Here is a 22,909-nt window from a genome sequence, read left to right as displayed (position 1 = left end):
ACCTTAGTTCTAAGAGGGCCAATAAGACCCTCTTAAAATGGGCCAATAAGCTATTCTGGGCCGTACAGGTGTGTAGCTTGAATTTGGAGTTTAAAGAACAATTGTGAGTTGGGACTCAGAAAAACCGTCCTTTCTGGCCCCCATCAGACCTAAACCTTAAAGCTTCCTCCCATATTTTCTGGGGAATTTTGTGAACCTGCTCAACATCTCTAAGGAATCCACAGTGCTTCCAAGGGAGCGATGGATCTCGTAGATACAATCTACTGCAGTTCCTTTGTGAGAGGGCAGTTTGGGCGAGAAGATTGTAGTAAGGGAATAATCTGCCCCCAGGGCTCTCTAGGATAGACTAATCAGTTTAGTGAGAGCCAAAGTATATTATTACCATGGTTAATGATGGGTCTGCAGAGTCAGCCAGACAGTGGTTTGACTTCCATGTCACCCATGGAAGTGTGATTGGGGACAATTTATTTAAGCTCATAAACTCTCATCTGTAAGAGGAACCTACTCACAAGATTTTGTGAGGATTACATGAACTGATTTATGTAAATGCTTTGCATGGACCTTGACACAATAAAAGGTGGCTTTTGCCATATTTATTTCTCATTTACTTGTTTTCTTGAATATATAGTTTCATTCTCCCCATTGCTGCTTCAAATATTTGCATGGATATTAGTAATTACTAATTGCATTGCAGTGGGTCACATGTCTTGCAAATTAGTAGAGGATTGAGAAAATCAAATAAAATCCAAAAGTATGCATTGCAGATGGTCAAAGTTAAAAAGTAAATTTAAAAAGAAAAAAAGAATAACAGAGTATGATATATTGAGATGACTGAAGAAAGAGCAAATATTACTTATAAAACAAATGTAAATGAACCGAATAAGCCTAATGGGTGGTTGAGGAGTCAATCACTATACTCTCAGACTGTATAAAAATACACAATATAACAACATATATTTTTACCAAAGACACATTTAAAATAATAGGAAAAAAAATTAAGTGGCAATACTAAAATCAGAAGAAATCAAATTCAAGGATAAGTTAAAAGTGGAAAAAACTCTACTTGTCAAAATGTATGAAACTCAAAACTTTAAAAAATGCCATTAAAACTCATATTCATACTGGGAAGCTTTTAACAAACTTGTTATTTAAAGATATTTGCCAAGCAGAAGAAACATGTATATGGTTATATATAATATGAGAAATACAATTGGTAGTTTGTTCATTTAGGAGTATGCAATTTTTTTCTGTAAAGAGCCAGATAGCAAATATTTCAGGCTTTGTACGCCATGTATTTTCTTCTCTGTGTATCTATGTATCTCTTGCATATCCTTCTCTGTGTATCGGTGTGTATGTGTGTGTTTTAACAATCTTTTTAAAATAGAAAAGCCATAATTAACCAAAAAGCTTATAAAAACAAGCATAGTTTGCTGACTCTTGATTTATAATCCAAGAAAGGATTCATATATTTGATATTATATTTAAATAAGTGCTAACATACACATTAATCACATTATAGATATAATTTCCTACGAACATATTTTTCAAGAATATATGGAACATTTACAAAAATTGACTAGATATAGTAGACAAAAGAAATCTTACAAATTTCCTAGCTCAAAGGGTCTGAAGACCCTTAGGGGTCCCAAGATCCTTTAAGGGGTTCTCAAGGCCAAACTTATTTGCATAATAACATATGATGTTATTTGCCTTCTTCACTCTCAAGCTCTCAAGTGGATACACTGAAGTTTTCCCAAAGCTTCATGACATGTTCATCTCAACAGACTGAATGCTGAAGCAGAAGTGAGAATCCTGCTGTCTTCTATTGAGCCAGACATTAAAGAGATTTGTGAAAATGTAAAAAAAGTTACTTTTTTCATTTATTTTTTGTTTTAAAAACCAATCATTTTTCATCAAAATATGTTGTATATGTTATGTATGTTATATATATGTTATATATGTTATATATGTTGTATATGTATATGTATATTATTGCTATTTTAAAATAATTTATCTATGTATATTTAAAATTTCTCAGTTCGTTTCTAATATGGTAAATATTGATAGATATAAGCCACATAAATCAAAGCTCTTTGGGAGTCCTCTATAATTTTTAAGAGTTTGAAGAGTTTCTGAGACCAAAATATTTGAGAGCTGCAGTTATAGAGAATAATTGTACAAGCCATATTCTTTTACTTTAATACAATGTATTTGAGACATTAATCAGTTTTATTTAGTCTTTCATAGTGGACTAGCCCAGACCTGACACTTCTTTAAAAACCAACAATTCTTTCTTACCACATTTTTTTAGGTGCCATGCACCTAAAAAAAAAAGTTACAAATAAATCCAGGATAAAAAGTCATCACTTCCCAGCATCTGCTCTCTAGGATTTTGGGCACACCCAATAGGGTTAGTCTGTTTAGGATGGGGCAGGGACCGAGCTTCAGTTGAAAAGAAAATGTCTAATTAAGCTGCAGAACCAGAATTGAGAAAATAGTGACCAGCTTGCGAAGGATAAACCATGACAGTTTTCAAGATAGGAAAATGAAACCAAATGAGAAGCCTTCATTTTATTTTTAATGGATTGATTTCTCAACAAGTGTGCAAATGTTAACTTTCATTTTCAAAGCTCAAGGAACATATTTTTGCTTTAAGACCTAAAGTAGCTTTTTATAATGAATAAAATAACAAGAAATGGGTTTACTTATCTTCAAGCAATTTAGTAATTTGGCAAAACAGTAGAAAAGTATAAAAATAAATGCATTATTTATGGATTTAATTTTTATTTTTTAGATAAACTTTTTATCAAAATTAACATATGAAATATGTTAAGAAAAGTATAAACTCAATGTAGGCAGCTTGTGAATTTTCATAAAGTGAACATAGCTGAGTAAGCACCACCCACGACAAGAAATAGAACATGACTGTCACCCACAAAAACTCCTAGTCATTATACCTTCTCCTCCCCCAAATAACCATTATTTTTACTTCTAACATCATAAATTTGTTTTTCCTCTTTTAGGCATTTATATAAATGGAATCATTCATTATGTATTCTTTTGTATCTGACATTTCTGCTCAACATTATGTTTGGGAAATTCATGCACATTGTTAGATGTGGTAATTCATTGGTTTTTACTGTTGTCAAGTATTTCATTATATGAATTCTATAGTTTATTTATCCATTCTACTTTTTCATGAATAGTATTATTATTATTATTATTAATTATATTTTCAGCCATTGCAAATAGTTATATCAAGAACATTCTTTCATATAAATTTCTGGTACATTTTAAAGACTTTTTCTGTCAGGCATATTTCATCTATAGATGAAATTGCTGGATCATGTTATATTTATATTTAACATTAGTAGATACTTTCAATTTTCCAAGTGGTTAAAACAATTTACATTTCAAACAGCAGTTTGTGAGAATTCGAGTTGCTCTATCTTCCTCAACAATTTGTTTTTTAAAATTTAGCCATTCTAATAGTGGTGCAATGGCACCTTATGTTTTATTTTCCATTTCCCTCATGTTTGAGTTTTAACACCTTTTTTGATATTTATTGGCAAACTAAATATCCTTTTTTTGTAAAGAGAATATTTCTATTCCTCCCTATTGCTTAAAAATTTGTGTTATTACTTAGCATATTTTAAAATTGAGTTGTCAATATTTTTTAATAATTTATTGTTCTTCATATATACTAGATATGAGTCTGTTATTGTATATACACATTGCAAATATTTTCTATCTGTGGCTTGCTTTTTTGCTCTTAGCTGTGTCTTTTGATAAATAATAGTTCTTATTAATAGTTCTTACAGTCTAACTTATCAATATTTTCTTATATGTACTGCTTTTCATGTCCTATGTAAGAAATCTTTGCTTTCCTGAGATTATGAGTAAGCATCTGTTATTTTCTAGAAGCTGAATTGTTTTACCTTTTTCACATTTCAATAAGCTATCTAAATATAATTGATTTTTTGTTTATGATGCAAGGTAGTGATAAGGATTTTTTTTTTCTATTTGGAATTCTAATTAACCAATTATTATTTATTGAAAAGACTGTTCATTCACTCTGAAATGCACTTTTATCATAAATCAGGGATTTAAATATAGGTCAGTCTCCTAGAGTCTCTATTCTGTTTACTCGTCTATTTGTCTAACTTTGCTTCAGTACCACACTGTTTTAATTATTATTCCCTTATATTACTTTTTAACATATGTTAGTGTAAGGCCTTTAACCTTATTTTTGTTCTAGAATAACTGGGCTAATCTTGAGCCAGTTTTGGTCTTCTATTTGCCATTGTACTGCATTTTCATGTAAAATTAGAATTTGTCAATTTTCTTTGAGATAAAAAGCTGCTGAGATTTTGATTGACATTAAACTGAATCTAATAGATAAATTTGGGAACATTCGGCATCTTTAATACAACAGCTCTTCTGATTCATAGAGTACTTTTATTCCATTTACTTATATTTTTTCTGTCTTTCAATAATATTTTGTGATTTACTACATTAAGATTCTTCATAACTTTTGTTAAATTTATTCCCAATATTTGATATTTAGTGACGCTATATAAGTGTTAATGTTGCCTTTAAGTTACATTTTCTGATTGTTTAATTAAGGAGCAGTTTATTTTAAAATATTTTAATTTTTGAATATTGTGTCCAGCAAGCTTACAGTATTCTCTCACTAAATAAAGTAATTTATATAGATTTTTTAATACTCAAATCATTGTTTATAAAGAATTATATTTATTATATCTTTTATTTGTTTTCTCTTGTCATCTTACATTAACTAGAATATTGGGAGAAAATGTTGACTAGAAGTGGTGATGAGTGTATCCTTCTTCTATTCTTGATCTCAGGGGAAAACTTTGAATATTTTACTATTAAGTTTAATATTAGCTGTAAGGTTTTGAAGATTTTTTAAAAAATCAACTACAGAAGTTGCCTTCTGTTTCTACTTTGCTAAGACTTTTTATCACCTAGATCGTGAATGGTTATTAAATTTGATTCACTTATAGAGATCATCATATGATTTTTCTTCTTTATATTTTGAATATAATAAGTACATCAATTGACTATATGCTAAATGAACTCTATATCATTGGATTAATATTCCTCAGTCATGACCTACTTCCTCTTTTATACATAGTAAGATTCACTCTATGAATATTTTCAGTAAGACTTTGCAACTATATTTAAAATAGACGTTGCCTTGCATTTTCCTCTCTTGTAAGTGTCCTTTCAGGTTTTTGTATTAAGTTTGTTACCCTTATAAAATGAATTATAAGTGTTCTCTCTTTATCTATTTTCTATTTTGTTTTGTTTTTGTTTTTTGTAAAATTTGGATAAATTTACTGCTGATGCCATCTGGATTTTGAATTTCTTCGTAGGAAAGTTTTAAATTATGGATTAAATCTGCTCAGTTGATATACAATTACACAGATTTTCTATTTCTTTTTTTGACAATTTCGAGTTTGTATTTTTCTAGGAATTTATCACTTTTTTACCTTTTCAAGTTTATTAGTAAAAAAGGAGTAATACACTCTTCTTATTTATTTTTAAGATCAGTAGATCTAGTAATGTTCCTCTTTTTACTTTTGATATTGATAATTTGTATTTTCTCTCTTTTATTCTGTCTTGCCAAAGTTCTAGAAGTTTTATTAATTTACTAGCCTTTTGATATTCCCTTCTATCAAATGTTTCTTTTCTAGTTTATTAATTTCTGCTTCTTTCTCCCCTTTATTTTTGTCTCTCTCCTTTCTCCTTTATTGATTTTGGTTTTTTAATTGACTAATATATGCCAATAAGTAGAGCAATACATTTCCCCAAGTACACTTTAGTTGCATTCCGCAAATTTTATGTCATGTTTGCATTATCATTCATTTCATTTCGAAATATTTCTTAACTTATACTTGGATTTTTTGATTGAATCATGGATTATTTATAATCCCCTTGTTTAGTTTCTAAACATTAGGAATTTTCTAGTAGTCTTTTTGTATTGACATTGCATTTAATTTCACTGTATTCAGAGAATGTTTCATAGATTTCTAAACTGAAAAAGTTTATTTTTAGGTTAAGTATTTTGAACTTTATTTTCGAGGCATGTAAAACTACTAAAGGTTTACAAAAGAAAACTGTTTAGATGTGAGTATTGTTTTGTAGGAAACAGTAACTATTTTTGTTATACATGTGTATTTCTTACCATACGAATGCTGTAGATTTATATTTCTTGTGATACGAATGCTTTAGATTCTTCTATTAATCTAATTCTGATAGTCCTCAAAGGTGATATAATTAAGGGATATATCCTTTATGGTTATAACAACTTAGTGTCTTAAATGTAAACCTTAATACTACTTTTTACTAAAGATTTATTTTTTTGCTTACTTTATATTCATTCTTTTTATTAAATTTGTTGGAGTGACATTGGTTAATACAATTATATAGGTTTCAAGTGTAAAATTCAATAATATGTCATATGTATATTACATTGTATGTTCACCATCCCAAAGTCAAATCTCCTTCTGTCACCATATATTCTATCTCCTTCACCTTTATCTACCTCCCTGCACCCTTTCTCTCTGGTAGCCACTAAGGTGTTGTCTGAGTCTATGAGTTTTTGCTTGTTTGTCTTGTTCATTTGTTCCTTTCTGTTTTATATCCCACATATGAGCAAATCATATGATTCTCAGTTTTTCCCATCTGACTTATTTCTCTTAGCATAATATTCTCAAGATCCATCCATGTTGTCACAAATGGCAGTATTTCATCTTTTCTTATGGCTGAGTAATATTCCATTGTACTTATGTACTACATCTTCTTAATCATCTATAAAAGGACACTTTAGTTGTTTCCATGTGTTGGCCACTGTAAATAATGCTGCAATGAACATTGGGGTGCATATATTTTTACAGCTAAATGTTTTCAAATTTTTGGAGTAGATACTGAGAATAGCTGGGTCATATAGTAATTCTACTATTAATTTTTTGAAGAACCTCCATGCTGTTTTCCATAACAGTTGTACCAATTTACATTGCCACCAGCAGTATATGAGAGTTTCTTTTCCCCCACAACCTCTCCAACACTTGTTATTGCTTGTTTTGTTGATAATAGCCATTCTAACAGCTATACCATCTAATGAGATGGTATCTCATTGTGGTTTTGATTTGCATTTCCCTAGTAGCTAGTGAAGTTGAAAATCTTTTCATCTGTTTGTTGGCCATTTGTATGTCTTCTTGGGAGAGGTCATTGTGTCTATTCGGGTTCTCTGCTCATTTAGTGAAATTTTTTTGTTTTTTTGTTGTTGAGTTGTATGAGTTCTTTATATATTTTGGATATTAGCCCCTTATCAGAGGCATCATTTGCAAATATCTTCTCTCATTCAGTTGGTTGCCTCTTTGTTTTGTTGATGGTTTCTTTGGCTGTGTAAAAGTTTTTTAGTTTGATATAGTCCCATTAATTTATCTTGTTATTTATTATTTTTCCTACGGGTTATTTAGAATTGTGTTATTTAATTTTCAATATTTGAGGCCTTCTTAGATATTTTGCTGTTATTGATTTCTAAGTGTGGACAAAGAATACATTCTGTATGATATCAATCCTTTAAATTCATTAAGCCTTGTTTTATAATCCAGTGTATGGTTTAGTTTGGAGAATGCACCATGTGCACTTCTTTTTAAAGCTACTCTTCACTCCAAGGTGCAAAAAAATGAATCAAAAAATCACCAGAGTACCCACCCTTTGGTGTGCTCTGAACTCTAATTTTAATTGTCCAAACTAATTACCCTGTGAAGGCTCCTGTTGTACTTCTCTATCTCTTAGCCTGTAACTTGAGAATCAGCAAATGCCTAAAGGGGGAAAGCAACCCTAACTGTTGGGCTCACCTCTCCACATATTCCTTCTCTCTAGGGTCTTGCTTCCTTGAATCTTTTTCCCTTAAAAACTCTATGATGCTTCAAACATCTAGTTTTAAAATACTTTATCCAGTTTTTCTAGGTGTTCTCAGCAGAAGGTCTGGTGTCTGATACAAACTAATCTGCTATAGACAGAAGTGGAATTCTAAACTATTCATTATAAAAAGCCAAAAATATAACTCCAGATATTTAAGTTTTAAGGCTTTGAATAAAGTTAGGCAAGAAAAAGTCTCACTCATTCATTCACTTTTTTATGGTAGTTATTAGTAATTTTTAATGAAACATTCCATTATTTTCTTATATAAGGACTCTAGAACTATACAACAAATAATTATATTTTGTTAATATTTTTTTTAAAACAGAATATTCATGATTCTTTGAATGACATATAAGAATGTGAAAGTAAATTTTACACTGTTATTATATATGTATATTTTCTCCAGTAATACATCCACAATCTTGATTCCATCTTCAAAAGTGATAATTAATTTTTAGGAAAAATTTTATTCCAAATATTCTCCATGTTTCTGTTGCATTTCAATTTTCCAGCCTTATTCTAGTTTCTCTCAATGAAAAGGAAATTTAAAAAATTAGTTCTTAGTTGTTCCCATTTTACCAGCCTAAAGATTCTAGTAAAATGAAGGTCAAAAATGGATGTCTGCCTTCTGCCACACTCTATTGACCTATTCTTGAGTAACTTGTCTTTTTTTTGCAGTGATGGAAAATGCAATCTACAAATTAACACTTTACATAAACAATTTCCATAAATTGAGCCCCTGTTCCTTAAAATATTAGTCCCTTCAAAGTGGCCTTTGCGAGAAAAGAAATCATATGAGATCAAATGATTTGATCTTTCTAAGGCTATAGTTATTCTTTTGTAAACTCAAAGTCTCTTTTAGCTCTGTGACTCTGACTCTAAAATTGTTTCTGATCTAAATTCATTTTAATTAAAGCCTGAATATGAATCTACATGATGAACTGTAGAAACTAGAGAGTAATAGTCTTTAGGTAGAGTCACGTCATCTGTTTTTCATAACATCAATCTTAATTTAAAATATTTATTTCTTAAGTTGTAAATGCATATGCCAAATACCCATGAATTATGAATAACAATAATCTTATGGTAACATCTGATGTAGCTTTCTTATCCAATTAGATGTTTTATTTTGCCCGACTTTTTAATGAAATGGAACATAAATCAAGCTTATGCAACTAATTTTAAATTCATGTCCACTTAAATTTTCAACTATATATTTCTATGTAAAATGAGGGTACAATTAAAGTAGTGTTAAATGATGATTATACTATTATTTTTTGCATCTCGAATAATCTCTTCCTTTCACTGCCTCCTTTACACCTTTTCTTTTTTGACTTCTCAATGACATGATGTCATCCACAGCTTTTTCTTAGCTTGGCTGGTTCCCCAATAGAAAGAGTGAGTTATTTATATTGTGTCTTAAAAAGTCAAGTTACTTGTCTACTCAGTTGTTTCCTCATCTCCATATACCACTATTATAATTTCGGCTAGAGTAGAAAGTCCAATGATAAAAAATTTCTTGGATCCCTGAGTGGAATTTATTAGGTATCCCGTTCCCTCACATGTAGAATATAGGACTACATTTGTAGATCAGCAATAGATCTCCTGGTACACAAGCATTGGGAGATTTACCTGCAGTTAAGGAGTCTTTCCCTTAACTAATTCTTTTCATGATATAGTAAAATTTTTGCCTTTGTAACTACTGAGGACTTTACTTGGAAGAGTGCATATTATTGGTTTCTTGCTCTTTTATTTAATCTGATGAGAAGAGAAGGCTTGACAATTTTGTGAAAAACTCAAATGTTTCAATAAATTCAGGTGACCCAAACTTCTGAGCTTGTTTAGATTTCCCCTTTTGTGATTACAGAGAAGGGTATGAAAGCCGTTGTATTGGAAAATCCATAAGGCTTTTCCAATAGAATCAGCATGGGAGTGAAGACAGAATTTTAGTCTAACCTCTGAATTTCCTGGCTGAATTTTTTCAAATAGACTCTGTAGCTTAATTTTCCATAGAGGTCACACACTTTCTTGGAACAGTTTCTTCAGATATTTTTTAAAGTGTGATTCATAGCCTTTCTCCTATTTCATAGAGAATTGTTTTCCACCTCTTCACCCCACCACCCTTTCTATAGCTTTGCTCCATCTTGTCTATAGCCCAGGGTTCTATGAAACAAAAGCCAAGTTAGAATTTTCCTTAAAATACATTTTTTAGGTGTATCCCCAAATCAACTACATATGAAACATTTTTGTTCATCTATGGACACATCTATTGACGATAGAATGTTAAGTACAAATATTCCTGTAATTAAACACCATCTCCTTTGGCTTTCATTTCTCTCTCTTCAAATTGTCCCTCTTCACATTTTAGTTTTTAAGCAAATACGTTTTATTGGATATATAGCTCAAGAGTCAATAAACTTCTTGTTATATATATTTCAAGTTATAATATCCTTAGCTTTCTTCCTCCAAAAGAACTCTAATGCCCAAGACTGACATTCATCAACTGAAACAGGTTTTATAGGAATACAATCTGTCGATAGTGTGGAAGTTTCCTCTTGTTAACTGACTATTAACATTTTAGAAGTATGGACAGCAATGAATTATTTGTAACTGGGTTGAATTAGTTCTACGGTGTCAGGAAACCATAACTAGTGAACCATTTGTTCTCACAATCTACTGATTACAGGAAAGACAAGACCTCCGTTTCCTGCAATTTGAAAAGCTCATTCATTGTTTGAGGTGAAATTATCTAGCCATTGGTATTGACCTGTGGACCACAGGAACTTAACATGAAATTGACCCTAAAAATGGTTTACATGAAAGAATCTTAATATTTTTAAATTGTTCAGTGAGAGGGGAAGAGAGTTAATGAATATCACTGTGGATGGCAGAGGTAGGAGGGTCCGATGACTAAAACTCTCCCAACGCATCACTCCTCTCTTCTGATATAGGTTCTAGATGTGGAGCTTGAGTGTTTCACTATTTAAAAAGACAGGGAAGAGAAGTACATATTAAATAATAATGGTCCCTCAATATATTGTGATGGTATATTGTTTTCTCCAAGAGAAAATTAAACATTAAGTCTTGTAAATCATGCATTTTATGTAATGAATTAACTACTCTCCTATAATGGAGAGCAGTATTAATACATACCATCCTTGATAGAATCGAAAAAATTGTCACTAAACTCAGTTTCTGTATTCTGTGATTCAGATGAGAATCTTGGTTGCGAAAGATGACCTGAGCTATTAAGCATTTTACAAGCTTTTCCAAATTCAAAATGTATTAACAGGAAATTGAAAAGTTCAAGATGATTGCTTTGTTTCATTAAATACTAAATAGCAAGTTCTCTATTAACTGGTTTTTTATGTTTCTAAAGAAATTAAATTCAATTAAAGACATATTAGACTTTCAAAGACATCTCACATTTTTATTCCTCTATAATTCATTATATTGGTGTTTAACTGTTTTAAATTATTTTGAAATAAATTATTACAATGTTTCAGAAAAGTCTAGACCAGTACAGTCTAAAAAAAAAAAAAACCTGTTATTTTGATATTTTGATGCTGATGAAGAAAAGTGTATTCCTAAGAATTTGGAGAAGAGTTGAGTCTTAAATTTAATTTTAAATTTCCCTTTTGGAAAGACAAGTTATTTTATATTTAGTAATTTTATTTTTCAATGAAAGCCTAGCCATTTTCCCAGAAAGTATAAAATGCAATTTTGATTTTTTTTTTTCTCTTTGAAGACTCTTTCATTTTACCAGAAATTTAAGGTATGTGGTAAAATTCAACCCTCTTGAATTGAGGGATCTGAGTTTACATTTCTCTCCTAATCCCACTGAGAGAAGCAAGGTTGGTGGTGATGGTTTTTAAAAATTCTGGCACCTTTTCACCTCTGTTTCACTCAGAAAGGAGGTCAGGGAGCATCCTTTAGAAGTACTCACTACTGCTATGGCTTACCTTCAAACGTGTTTATAAACTTTAATTTGCTTGGAAAGTTTGAAATGAATATAAAATAATTATTTTAAAAGACATTTAATCCTCTTGACGGTTCTAGTATTGTCTTATAAAATTTCTAAAAATAATGGGGCCTCAAGTTTATTTCTTTTGGATCCTAAGCCAAATTGTGAAATACTTGGATAGGTGACATATAATCTCCCATTAGCTACCTTCAATAGCCTGTTGCTAAAATGTAGGAAACTTACTGTAAACCACCAAAGGCCACTTGGGTGGTCTTACATTGCACTGGTGAGTGGACAATTCTAATTCAGATTAGTGACCATAAAAAGTGACTCCAGTGTTAACTGTAACACCCCTCCCCACAAAGAAAATTGTTCAATTTATGAAGTAATCCCGCAAACACACACATATATACAAAACTTAGAATTCTTAGGAAAATAAGCAACCCAATTTCATTTAGTTGGGCAGTCAGCAAGTTAGTGATTTTGTGGTTTGACCCTCATATGGTACATCAATCATGGCAAGTTTCTTTCTCCATTTCAAGTAAAACCACTACTTCCCAGGCAACATGTCATTACCATCACAATAGAATCCGCACAGTAATAGAGTTTGGATTAGATCCTTAACTTTAAAGCCCTATTTGAAATCACAGCTTCCTTCCTGTTTCAACTTAGCTTTAAAACAGACTTCTAGTGATCTTGGAAAATCACTCTCTTTTTTTTTCAGTCTTTGGTTCTATTACCTTGCAAGTCAGTTTGGATTTTCTGTTCTCCCACAAGACACCAGGCTTTCCTAAGCATACCATTATTTTTCTATTTCTTTCTTTCTTAAGATAAGGAAAGATATACAGGAAGAATGGAAATAAAGTGTCTGTTTAAGGGCTCTACTTAGCAGAAGTGTAATTTATACTTACCTAACTGGATGTCAACCCTTACCCTGGTTAAAATACTAACTCATAGCAATAAGTGTTAAACCATTAGAAACACTTTGCAATAATGTACGCTATTAAATTAAAAATACAAATATTGATATTAAAGAAGAATTAAATAGGTTATATTTAATTTAATTATTTTAGACATCTGATTTTAAATTTGAAGTCAAATAAACTTGAATAGTAGCAATAATACAGAACAGTTCATCTTAACGGTACCAAGTACTTACGCACATTTACAAACTATTCCTTATAACATTGGCAGGTAGGAAAGGATCAGGTACAATCAGTCCGATTTTATGCAAGGAGAAATTTAGTAACCATAGTAGAATAGTTCCTGGCACTTTCTCAATGGCTAAAAATACCTTTTCTCCAACTTTTTTTCCATTTTGCTTAGTTATATTCCTAAAATTTCATTCATCAGACATTTACTCTGCTTTGATTTTTTAAAATCAAATAAATCTACACCTTGTACCTTTTAGAGGAAGCTCTTTAAAAATTCACACATTTAGGACAGACGACCTGCATTTCTCCAAAGAGGACACACAGATGGCCAATGGATATATGAAAAGATGCTCAATGGCACTAATTATCAGAGGAATGCAAATTAAAACAATAATGAAATATCACCTTACACCTGTCTGAATAGCTATAATCAGTAAATCAAACAATCACAAATGTTGGTGAGGATGTAGAAAAAAAGAGAACCCTCATGCACTATTGGTAGGATTGTAAATTGGTGCAGCCACTGTGGAAAATTCTATGAAGATTCCTCAAAAAATTAAAAATAGAATTATCTTATGACCCAGTAATTCTGTTTCTGAGTATTTATCCGAAGAAATCCAAAATATTGATTTGAAAAGATATATGCACCCTTATGTTCACTGCAACATTAGATCCAATAGCCAGGATATAGAAGAAACCTAAGTGCTCATCAATAGATGATTGGATAAAGAAGAGGTGGTACATATACACAATGGAGTATTACTCAGCCATAAAAAAGAAAGAATGAAATCTTACCATTGCCGCAACGTAAATGGACCTAGAGGGTATTATCCTAAGTGAAATAAGTCAGAAAGAGAAAGAGAAATACCATATGATTTCACTTAAATGTGGAATGTAAAGAACAAAATAAACAAACAAACAAAATGGAAGCAGACTCATAGATACAGAGAACAAACTGGTGAATGCCAGATGGGACGGGAATTGGGGGGTTGGGTGAAAAAGGTGACAAGATTAAGAAGTACAAATTGGTAGTAACAAAATAGTCATAAGGATGTAAATTACAGCATAGGGAATTTAGTCCATAATATTTTAATAACTATGTATAGTGCCAGATGGGTACTAGACTAATCAAGGAGATCACTTTGTAAATTACATGTATCTAACCACTACGTTGTAAACCTGAAGCTAATATAAAATAATACTAAATGTCAACTTTCACTAGAAAAATAAAAATTAAAAAAAGAAATTCACACATTTAGGTAATTTAGTTAAATCAACTTTTTTCTTAATATAAAATTAGATAACACTAACATTAATTAAGTTTTGTGCCCTGCCATTTCCAGCTTGCAATTCACTTTTATATCTTTTGTTCATTAAGTTTTCACTCTAAATTTGTTATGTTAAAATAATTCACGACATTGTTTTTGGTGTGTAAACAGTATCAGAGAGCTTGATTTTGAACTGAAATTCTAAATTCAGTATGAATTACATCCAATAGCTGAACCCAGATTTTCTGATTTCAAGTAACATGTGCTCTCAGCTCTAACCCAGTGTCCCAGCGGGGAGCTCTGTCTCTTCTTGCTGAGACAGGGACCGTGGACAGGTACAGAGAGAGGCAATTGTCTAAACCTGCTGGAATAGGTAAAAAGGGCAGACTTGGGAGGGGGCCGCACAGAGTGGTGGTGCTGTTTGAGGCTATTTTTATGGACTGTGGAGAGTGGCCTTAAAATTTGAAATGATTCTAAGCTTTTTTATTTCAAAAAAATCGCACCTGGGAAAGCAAAAGGACTTTCTCTTTTTTCTCTTCTTCCTTCTCCTCCTCATCTTCCCTAGAATCTCTTACTTCCAGGAACCTAAATTCAGTCTCTCAGTAAAGTAGGCCAGTAGGTATTAAAGGTGTTTTTTGTTAATTAGTCTGAAAATCTAACCACCATTATAACTTAAAAAAAAAAAGTCCCCTTGGGAAGGTGCATCTTAAATTCTAATTAATTTACTTATATTAGAATTTATTTTTTTCCAGCACAGAATGACATTTTCTATATATTGGTAACTTTTACTTTTTTGCTTATAAATATATCGGCAAAGATTAGAGAAAACCGAAATCTCAAAGTAAGTTGTTATTAAAATATTTACTCTTTTCCAATTTTTTGCCTATTTATTAGCTGACATAAGCTGTTTACATGGCACTTTTCATTTTAATGGTCTCTAGGTTTCTCCAAATCTAACCTAACATAAAATACAGATTCAACCATGCTTTTCTCCATTAGTTAAAATAAACTAAAAATGCCTGAGCATGGATATCCTCTATCTTTATAATCTGGCTACAGTCTTTTTTTTTTTTTCTTACCTGGTCTTCTAAAATTCTCTAAATAATGTTGACTTTTATCAAGTGCAGTGGATGTCTAACCAGAACAGTCACGTTCGAATCACCTGGGAACTTGTTAGAAATGCAAATTCTGAGGCCCCACCCCACATCTTCTGAATCAGCCATCTGGATTTAACAAGCTAGCCAGATGATCTTCACACACACTAAAGTTTGAGAACCACTGCTCTATGAATAACAGTTTATTTGTCATTCTTCCAAATATATCATATCCCTTTAAACCCTCATACCTTGGCTCTAGAAATATTCTATATATGGAATGCTCTTCTACCTGTTTCCAAGTCGCATATTCTTTCTTTATAAATCATTTTAAAAGTAGCCACTTCTTAACACTTCTCCAGTTTTCCCAGGCAGAACTAACTACTACTTTTTCTTCCTTCCAAATTACTTTATTTATTATACCTTCCCTATAGTACAATTTCACTTATAAAGTAGATCTGTTTCTCTTGATAAATTATGAATTCCATGAAATCTCTTGGTTGGTTTTACTTAGTAAATGCTAGCAAGAAAAGAGCTGCATTTTACTCAACAATCATAAGTGCTCAGTAAAAAAAAGAATTAAACTAAAAGGAATACATTTACATTTTGTTATTCTTATAACAAATAAGGCGTTTTTTAATCTATTGTAAAATAGAGATTCGACTCTGCTTCTATATATAACTTTAGTTTTAAATATTGTTTTCATAGAATATTTTAGTGGAAAAAATGAAAACAATACAAAGATTATAACAATAAGTGTAGCAACTGATTCATAGAAAGGTCAAAAGAGTAAGTTGTGGCACTTCTGCTTTCTGGCCCAGCTAGCACCAACGTTGACTGCCTCTCTCCACTCCTACCTGAGTGCCGTGTGGGCCACACTGCAGGCTGCGCTCTGCCTGGAGAAGTTTTCCTCCCAGGTCGTGGAACGACACAACTAGCAGAAAGTGGAAGTCAGGAGTAGCAAAGAGCTCCTGTTACAACCTGTGACCATCAGCAGAGTAAGGCAAAGGTTCTGACTGCAGGCTCTAACAACTCTGTTTTCCTCAGCATTGTTGTGAAACAGGCTGATGAGATTGAGAAGATTTTATGCCACAAGTTCATGCACTTCATGATGATGCAAGCAGAGAACTTCCTTCTCCTTCAAAGGAAACCAGTGGAGGAGTATGACAACAGTTTTCTGATCACTAACTTTCACACAGAGCAGATATACAAACAAAGTTGCTGTTCTTTGTGAGCCATTTCATGGAGGAGTCCAATAAGGAGATCAGCCAGGTGAAGCTTTCGGTCAACACCCAGGCCCGCTTCATGGCCGAAGAGGTCCTCAAAAAATTTTAAACCATCTGGCTGTATCTCATGGCCTTCCACCTCAGTCTCCAACAAACTGATTCACCTCAATCCACAAAATGACTTGTTAGCTAACCATATGGAAGGTTCTAATATTTCTGAATGATAACTATGTAATATTCTGCGAAGGCATCTGCGAGTTTTAATTCTCAAAGCAGCAGTGGAAGCAGCAGAGGAGAACTGGGTTAGGTTGGGCATTAGATATGGGAGGGGAGTGGTGTGCTTGCTAGCTGGCAACAAAGCAGCAGTGGACTGCCCCAAGGCCATTTGTGCCTGGTCAGGCTGGTTTCTGATGTTCAGCCCCCTGGGATAGGACAGATTTGTTTTTAACTCTGTGCTTATAAAAAAAAAAATAAGTTGTAAAGTCTGTAAACTAAAATTCATGGTCCATTAAATTTAAACTGCAAAGACCTCAATGATTCCCAAGATAACCACATCATAAAATAGATATGATTTAGTAAACATAAAATTTATTCCTTCCAGAGTGTTAATTCTAATAGATTTTCTTAAAACTGAAGAAAATTTTATAATAATTTATTAGATAAAAATAACCATTAACGATTCACATGTGTACTTGTTTCTACTATGATTTGTAAGGCATAGATTTCCAGGTTAATAATAAATGAATATCCTAGAAAAATAAAAACTGGAAAGTTCATTACTGAATAATTCTATGATCTAATTTTGTAACTAGTTGGCTACTTGACCTTGAATTTGAGACAGTTGAAAAATCATGGTGTCATCACAAACCACAATGATATGAAAAAACTCATTGCCTACAAAAGGCAAACATAGCATTGCCATATTTTGCTCCATATCTATAAAACAATTGTACCACTCACAAAATGCTTTCACATGGCTTAATTTATTTAATTACACGTTAACATTTTTAGCATCAGAAAGTATTATTTTCCCTGTTTTACACATAGGCTGAGTTCAAAGACCTGAGGAATATCTTATGGCTAGTACGTTTATTTATTCACTTGTTTATTCATTACTTTCAAAATATATGGGATGCTACTTGTGAATGAGACATTGTTCTAGATACTGAACATATTCCCAGCAAGCGTAATCCCTGGTAAGGGATACAGGTCATGAGCACACGGTGATGAGCACTCTCACAGGGTGATGCACAGTTTCCTAAGAATGCTAATAGAAGAGACAGGTGATTCAGAGGTGCAAGATTGAAGAAAGCTTCTTAGAAATAGGAGTTATGTAGATAAAGGGATGGTAACAGAAAAAGAGAAGAGATTTTAGATGGAAGAAGCAGCATATGTAGATCTTGGGCTGCCTGTTACAGTAAGTTAGTACCATTGGAACAAACTATGGCACAGGGAATATGAGATGGAGAGATTTAGACCTGAAATATAAATATGGAAATCATCGGCATAAAAATGGCATTCGGAATTATGGAGAAATTATATTTCCCAGCCAAAGTGTGTTGAATGAGAACAGAAGCTGTTCAATAATGGACTCTTGGAAAGCACTGCCACTGGATTGCTAGGAGAGAGCTAGATGGCAAGATGTATGGAGAGCAAGAGGAATGATGATAAAAATACCTGGCAAACACTTAAAGAAAGGGATCATCATTGTCAATGCTGTGAACCAAAGAATCACCATGACAATACGAAGACTGGCTAGTGCTCAGATGGGAAGAGAAGGAAGCTGATAAAGAGCTCCTAACCAAAAGATTCTACTTTCCAACTAAGTTGGAGGCAAGACAATCTGTGGAAATTGAGAGTCCCCAGAATGGAGCAAGAGGGCAGAAGGGAGGGAGAGATTGAAAATAGGCACTGTGGAGAATGGTAGCATGAATTTACCACTACATTTAGAAGTAGTGACAACACTGAGGACTCTATTCAGGGTGAAAATCTTGAATTTTTAGTTAATTCAGCATGTGTAGTTGTGTGATTTATCTCCAGTAGGAGACAAAGCAGAGAAGGTGGTCAGTTGGGTTAATTTCAAGTGAGGTTTTTTTCCCTAGAGGGTGAAACAGAAGGATAATAGGTTGACAATTTAGATGAAACAGAACCTTAGCTAGGACTAGGGTGAGGCAACTGAGATGCCTCTGGCATAAAATGTGAGGTGTCGTATGAGGCAGGGCTCACTGTTGGAGTCAATTCAAGTGAATTTGGTTAAGGGCGGTGAAAATAAAGGAGGAGGATAACTGTAAAAAAACCCCAGATGATTATAGTCAGAGAAAGGGGTTTCATGTGATGACTCGAGTTCTATCCCTGCCAAAGATTAAAGGAGAAAATGTTTGAGGTTAAAGATATGAAGGAACTGATTGTGTTGAACTTACAGACCTTAATGTCACTAGAGTTGCTGCAGAAATGGGAAGGAAGAAGCCTGTGAACATAAAGTCTACTTCAGATGAAGACAAGCTCTAGGAAGTCTGTCCATTGAAAAGTGAGAGGCTTCTACCGGATAACAGAATTTCAAGTGAACAGGGACTAAGCATGATAGAGGGGTGCAGCAGCACACAGAAATGGGGTTAATACCATTCCTAACTGAGAGATATGCGGTTGTACTATATTAAAGTGCTTTGAGGGACATGGTGTCACCAAGCGAGCACCAACTGACATAAATCAGGAAAGTAGATGGAATGTGCAGAACAGAGAAGCATATACAATGAAACCGTGGTTCCAAAAATAGTGGGAATGGATGGGGAGCAATGGAAAGATGGATTAGAGAAGATGAGGAGCAAAGTGGTAAGGATTGGAAGGGTATGGAACAGAGTTCCTGACAAGATGGTAATAACATTTTATTGACTAAAGTTAAGTAGATAATTCAATGTAGACATGTATGCTATAGTGGTTTGTATTTGTTTTACCAGGCTTCACGTGAAGCCAGCAAAAGCACAATAACTGGTTCAAAATTATCTAGAACTAGAGAATCAACACTTACCTGTACTTTGGAGATTAGATTCTGAGACATTGATACTGAGCAGGGGGAAAGAATATCAATTGCCAAATAGCCCTCTGACAGAAGGCTGCAGAATATTACCTAGTTATCATTCAGATATATTAGAACCTTCTATATTGTTAGCTAACAAGTCATTTTGTGGATTGAGGTGAATCAGCTTGTTGTCAGATATCAGCAGTCATTTTTTCTAATTAGATAAAGTTTGGTCCATTGAACAAAGGTAGGAATTAGGTTTTGAGGCCCTGTGTATTCAAGCGCCCACCTAGTTCCAGTAATAATCTACTTCCTGCATCACTGTTTATAAATAGTCTCTAAACATAGACCTGAAAACAGGGAATCTGATACCTGGGCAGAAGACTAGTCAGGCTGGTGTCTACATAATGTGATGATTAATAAGAGGTATAAGTCCCAGGATTGGAGGCTATCTCTCTGGTTGGCCAGACGCTTTCAGATTTATCTGTTTGCTAGTTTTGCCTAATTTAGCTAGGTTTCCTTATAAATGTGCGCTTATTCTTTCTGTATTTGGGGGAACCTAATATGTGAATTTCTATTTTCTCAAAATCTCACCGGAACTGTTTAAATATAAGAGAAGCCCTTGAAAATGGTAATTAACAATTTTAACATTAGATTAAGTTTTCCTTGAAGTAAATATGGATTAGGGTAGAATAAGATAGAATAGAGTTCTTTGGAATGAATTGACTAGAAAAGAAATCTTAATGATCAAAGCATTAGAAGATAGTTTCTGAAATTTAATTTGTTTTCATCCATATAAAGAAGTGAGGAATTATAAAATGTAATCAACCTGTCAGCTGAGACTCTGGATATACAGACTCTCAGAATATTGTGCTTAAAACATTCTAACTCAGTTTAAAGATTTCTATAGGAGCCACAGATAGGAACCGAAGAAATCTTCATCTATGAAACTTTTCAGATGACTATTTTCCTTACGTAAATGTTTCCATTCTTTTCTTTTAAACTTTTAACCTTTTTATATTTTAAGTGAGACTTTTAACAAATATAGCTAGATTTTTAAAATCTATTTTTACAATCTCCACGTTCTAATTAATGATTTAATCTACTTACGTTATTGTGATTATTGATCTATTTGGATTTGTTTCCACCATTTAGTCGTGCTTTTAATTTATCTTACTTTTTCATGTACTTTTTTAGTTTAATTTTTTTATTTGCTTGCTTGTGTGTTCTGTAACTTATCTGATCTGTTTCTATTGTTATAGTAAATACTTTTTTACCTCATCTATTTCTATTGTTATAGTGAATTCTTTTGAAATTTTAACTGAATCTAAAACAAATTATTTTCACATACCCTTTTCAAATAATCAAAGACTTAAAATACTTTCATTCTGATCTCCATATCTTAATTCTGTTTTTTAAAATTAATCCAAATAAATTTTCCATTTAATTAGCCAAATAAATTTGGCATTTTTATTTTATTATCTTATACAGGCAACACATGTTTAGATTTACCTATATTGTTCCTTACACTACTTCTTGTTTACTAAATCTTTCCAGGAATTTCTTTTTCTACCAGTGATATAATCTTTAGACATTTCTTAGTTTAGATTTATTGATGATAAATTATTTTAATATTTATTTATCTAAAAATGTATTTCATAGTGAGTTTCTGAAAAAATATATAAATATATGCTAACGGGTATTTTCCCTCAACATATTGGACAGTGGAAGATACTATTCCACTGTTTCCAGGTAGTTGTCAATCTAAATGTCATTTCTAGTTGACGATCTGTTTTTTACCTCACGGACTGCTTTTGAGATATTTTTTTGGAATTGTCATATTGTAATTTTACAATAATGTGTGTTAGTGTGGATGGATTCCTTTTTTGTTTATACCTTAAATTTCCTATAGACATGAATTTATCTTTCACTAACTTTGAAAAAATAGTCCAGTCAATTATTTCAACTATTGATTCTCTGCCATTCTGTCCTCTTTGGACATTAAACAAAATGATATTAGATTTTATCATTCCCTCTTTAATATCTATTAAAACCCTTTATGTAGTTTATCTCCTTACCTCTTTTTGCTGCATGCCAGATAATCTATTAAAATTTATCTTATAGTTTTCTAATTTTCTCTTCAGGTATGTTTAATTTACTATTTAACTCACCAGTTGAGTTTTTTTTTTTTAATTTTAAGTTATGTTTCAATTATAATGCTTCTTTATGATTCTTTTTCCAAACTTATGTGGACTTTTTAGTCTCTTACTTCTTGCTCATTTATTAAATTCAAAATGCCATTGATAATTCCTTCATAATAATTTTATAAAATTTTATTTTATACTTTTAGCATGTTATACTTTCATAATTTGCATGTGATGATTTAGAAGATTTTGGGAGATTTAGGTCCATCATTTGTGATTTCTGCTGGTCCCAATCACACTGTCTTGTTTTATTATGTGTGTTGAAAATAATCCGTGGGAATCTTGAGGCCTAATTGTGGATATTTTCCTACAGATATGATTTGTATTTGCTTCTGCCAAGAGTAAGGCAATACTATCATCCTGGAGCAATCTAATATCCTAATCTTGGACCTTCTAAAAGGTGTCTGCTTAATGGGAAATATTCAAGTTTATCTTTTCCACCTTAAGGCCAGCAGAAGGTTTAATCCTGGGATCTCATCTCTAAGAAGGAAATGTACTTTCAGACACTCTTGCCCTTCCCTGTTGCTTACTGCTCTTCACTCCCTGCTTATAGCCATCTGTTCAGTTTTGTGGAGTTTTTGTTTGTTTGTTTGTGTTCTTGACTATAAGAGGTTTACTTTATTTTTTACTGAACACAGAAATGCATTCAAAATTCTATATGCAGTAATTTACACACATTATTTTTGAGGGAGGTGCATCAGAATTATCTGGTGAAACTTTGGAATCTGTGCTAGGTCTCAGTGTTCACCATCACTTTTTCTTGTGCACACAAACTATTAACCTCGGATATAAAAACAGGCATACATGTTTGTCATTTCTGCACACTAATATCTTTTTTTTTTTTTCCACACAGAGGAAAAGACTATATTTTATGGTTTGGAAGATGACATTATTTTCACAGAAGCAGTACACCATACACCAATTATTTTAATTTTAAATTTGGTTTATGATAACAGTTATTTTATTGACTAAACAAATATTAAATTTCATTTAAGTTACAGGCAATGTGCAATATCATTTGACC

At 32.3% G+C, this 22,909-nt stretch overlaps 1 pseudogene; it reads left to right on the top strand.

Moving 5' to 3' along the window:
- The window catches only part of LOC120591453 (actin-related protein 2/3 complex subunit 4-like), a 102,765-nt pseudogene extending 85,991 nt beyond the window's left edge, over positions 1-16,774 (top strand).
- The last annotated feature ends 6,135 nt before the right edge of the window (positions 16,775-22,909 follow it).

Source organism: Pteropus medius, unplaced genomic scaffold, assembly GCF_902729225.1.
Source record: "Pteropus medius unplaced genomic scaffold, Ma_sr-lr_union100, whole genome shotgun sequence".
Taxonomy (NCBI): Eukaryota; Metazoa; Chordata; class Mammalia; order Chiroptera; family Pteropodidae; genus Pteropus; species Pteropus medius.
This window is presented reverse-complemented; position numbering and strand designations above follow the sequence as displayed.